Source organism: Elephantulus edwardii, unplaced genomic scaffold, assembly GCF_000299155.1.
Source record: "Elephantulus edwardii isolate Elephantulus edwardi_28Jun2011 unplaced genomic scaffold, EleEdw1.0 scaffold00305, whole genome shotgun sequence".
Taxonomy (NCBI): Eukaryota; Metazoa; Chordata; class Mammalia; order Macroscelidea; family Macroscelididae; genus Elephantulus; species Elephantulus edwardii.
The window spans coordinates 2,387,977-2,392,041 of record NW_006400055.1 but is presented as its reverse complement, the minus strand read 5'-3'; the positions used below and the strand labels follow the sequence as shown (position 1 = coordinate 2,392,041).

Genomic DNA, 4,065 nt, shown 5'->3' with positions numbered 1-4,065 from the left:
AGGGGAAGACCCTCTATGAGATGGATTGATTCGGTGACTGGGGTAATCGGGATGGGTGTGTCAGAGGTGGTGCATTTGGCGCAGGACAGAGCAGGGTTTAGGGCTGTTGTGCATAGGGTCGCTATGAGTCGGAAACGACTCGACGGCACGTAACAACAACAACAACATCCTTTAATATCACACACAAGTGTACTCACATTGGCAGCACATACAATTAAATTGGAATGATAAAGAGAAGATTATCATGGCCCCCACTGCTCAAGGATGACGTACAAATTCATGAAGTATTCCATATTTTTAAGGAGTGTGCAGACTTGCAGGCTCAGATTTGCATCCAGTTGGAAGCAGGAGTGGCATCCACTTCCTAAACAATGTGCCTCTGGAAACTCTATGAACTTAGAGAAATTACAATAGTTCTAGAACAGGGCTCAGATCTTTTGTTCATAGGGTCGCTATGAGTCATGTTTGACTTGACAGCAATCAACAACCACCACCGGGGGAAAAAAATCACATGCAAACAAGATTCTGCTGAAAATAATCCAAAAACAACTGAAACAGCACAAAAACAGAGAACTGCCAGATGTGCAGGCTGGATTTAGAAGAGGCTGTAGTACTAGGGAAATTACAGGTAATGTTAGATGAATTTTGGCTGAAAGCAGAGAGTACCAGAGGAATGTCTGTGTTTCATTGACTATGCAAAGATATTTGACTGTGTGGATCACAATTAGCTGTGGCTGACTCTGAGAAGAATGGAATCCCAGAACATTTGATTGTGCTCATGAGAAACCTATACTTGGACCAAGAGGCAGTCATCAGAACAGAGCACGGTAACACTGGATGGTTCAAAATAAGGAAGTGTGTATGCCAGGGGGGCGTCCTATCTCAAAACCTTTTCAATCTATATGTAGAATGGATCATCCAGGAGGCTGAACTCTATGAGAAGGAATGTGGCATCAGGACTGGAGAAAGACTCACCAACAGCCTGCATTATGCAGATGATACAACCCTGTTTGCTGAAACTGAGGAGGACCTGAGATACTTGCTGCAGAAGGTGAAGGACTTCAGCCTTCAATATGGAATGAAGCTCAACATCAAGAAAACAATGATTCTCACCATTGGGCCAATTGGAAGCATTATGGTGGACAGTGAAAAGATTGAGATTATTAACAGCTTCAGTTTACTTCGCTCCACTAGCAACACCCTAGTTACCAGCAGCCAGGAAATCAAAAGACAAATTGCATTGGGAAAGTCTGCTGTCAGGAACCTCTCCAGAGTACTGAAGAGCAGCAGTGTCAGTCTGCAGACTAAGTTGCGCCTGATGCAGGCTATAGTCTTCACAATTACTTGCTATGTGTCAGAAAGCTGGACAATGACTAGGGATTATGCATGTGAGCTGTGGTGCTGGAGAAGAGTATTGAATGGACTGCCAGGAGAACAAACAGGGTCATCCTGGACAGGGTGAAACCAGACTGCTCCTTGGAGGAAGAGTCTTACTTTGGGCATATTGCTAGGAGAGACCAGTCCTTGGAGAGGGACATAAGGCTTGAAAGCGTGGAGGGACAGCACAAAAGAGGAAGACCCTAGATAAAATGGATTGATTCAGTGACTGGGGTAATGAGATCGGCTCAGGATAAAGCCCATTTCAGGGCTTTTGTACAAAGTCACAAGCTGACTCAATGGCACATAGCAAAAATAGCAATGTATGTATTTACAATCTTCACTAAGTAGTTTCAAAACATTTTACTAAACCAAATAAGAACTCTGTACCCATTAAGCAAAAACTCCCTACTTCTTGCCAACCTCAGGCAATCATTAATCTACTGTCTGTCTCTATGTATTTGTCTATTCTATATATTTCATAAAATATTTGTCTTTTGTGTCTGGTTTCTTTCTCTTATGCACAATATAATCAAGATTAATGCTTTATTTATATTTATAATGTATTTATTTTTATTGTGAATAATGTTCTACTGTAGCTACTACCAAAACCAGTTTGTTTATTCAAGATGATATTTGGTTGATATTATCATCTTTTGGCTATATTGAATAATATTGTAATGGTGTGAGTTATGCAGTTATTTAAGAAATATATTTAGCATTTCAATTGCTGAGTGATATAGTAATTCATTTTATAAGCATAATAGTAATGGGGGTGGAAAGTGTTCTAATTTCTCCACATTACATTAACATTTATTATTGTTTATGTATTGTTATGTATTTATTTTGTTATATATTTGTTGCTATTGTTTATGTATTGATTCATTTATTACAGTCATCCTAGAAGTCCTAAAGTGGTATGAATAGTTAACAAACTTGGCTTCTAACCAATTAGTTTGGGTTTGAGTTTATTCCAAGGTGCCTTGGAAGAAAGACTTGATAATCTACTTCTGAAATATTAGCCAATAAAAATGTTAAGAAAAATTATATAAATTTTTTAAAAAACCAAAAATATGTCAAGGAAAATTCAAATCTGACACTCATGGCATCTCCATGAGTTACAAAGTTCACTAGGATAAAATTTATTTATTTTTTTAAGATTAAACAATAATAATTTATTAAGATCCTCCCCTCCCCCACACTCGCTGTGTTTAGGGTCACTTTCTCCGCTTGTAGATCTTGTGCGCTAGTCCCAGGAAGACGTCTGGGGGCAGGGGAGCAGTGTACTGCTCGATAAGCTCCATAATGTGGCTGAAACTCTCTTCATCATACTGCTTGAACACAGCAGGCAGCTCCAGTTCCTCATACAGTGCCTTCACCCGGACCACCTTCTCCGTCTCATTCTGCCCATAATTGTCCTGCAGGATCTGGTGTTGTTCTGGGGAGGCCCGCTGCAGACACTGGATCACCAGCCAGCTGCATTTGTTGTCCTGGATGTCAGTGTCAATCTTGCCTGTCACACTCGGGTCACCAAAAAGATCAAGGTCATCATCCTCAATCTGAAAGAATCCGCCCATCTCTAGCAGGATCTTCTTGGCGTTGGCATGTTCCTTCTCCCCATCAATCCTTGCCATATACATTGCAGTAGCTACAGGAAGGTAAAAGGAGTAGAAAGCTGTCTTGTACTTGACAATGGATTGGTAGCTCTTTTCAGTGAATCTGCTGAGATTCACTTTGTCCTGAGGGGCAGTGATGAGGTCCAAGGTCTGTCCAATCTCAGTCTGATAGAAACTCTGCAGGAAGACCTCCATCAGGTTCAGGTAATAGGGCTGCTCCTGGCAGCAGAACTTCAGCAGGCGGTAGATACACGATTCCAGCAGCATGGCGTCATTGATGGCATTCAGACCTATGCCTGGCTTCTGATACCAGCAGGGCTGCCCGCATCAGGTAAGGGATAAATCCATGATGTCATCTAATACAAGGAAGAAGGCTTGGAGCAGTTCCACACGCCAGCCCACTGTCAGGGCCCGCTGCAGACTCTCAGCATCCTGCTTCCTGGGCTCCACCAGTTCCTGGAACACTGCCAGCACTGTTAAAGCTCGGTTGTACTTGCCTCCAATGGCATTGTACTCCAGGACCTTTCTGAGACGGGTAACAGCATCTCCTGTTTCTGGGTGCCCCAGATCATCCTCAGTCAGCACCTTGACAATCTGGGAGAAGTGCTGGATGAAATCCTGCTTCTCTTGGGCATAGGCCTCTGATTTCTGGTTTCCGTTCATTTTGAGGGAGGAGCAGAATGCTCTGTTCTTGGATGCTGGTTCTTGCTTGCAAAATTTATTTTTTTTAATGTGTATAAAATGTTGTCTTATTGTGATTATCTTTTTCTAATGATATTGAGAATCCACACTGGCCATTGGATATCTTTTTATTTTTTTAATGCTAATACCTCTGAAGTACTCAAAAGCAACGGTGTCTTTCTGGAGACTAAGGTGCGCCTGATACAAGCCATGGTCTTTGCAGTCACTTGTTATGCATCAGAGAGTTGGACAATAACTAGGGAGGATAGAAGGAAAATTGACACCTTTGAGTTGTGGTGCTGAAGAAGAGTATTGAATGTTCCATGGACTGCCAAGAAAACAAACAGATTCATCCTAGAGAGGGTTAAACCAGGCTGCTCCTTGGAGGCAA

At 41.9% G+C, this 4,065-nt stretch overlaps 1 pseudogene; it reads right to left on the bottom strand.

The window, feature by feature from the left end:
- Positions 1-2,594: 2,594 nt before the first annotated feature.
- On the bottom strand, positions 2,595-3,674 carry LOC102861440 (annotated as a pseudogene).
- Positions 3,675-4,065: the final 391 nt, after the last annotated feature.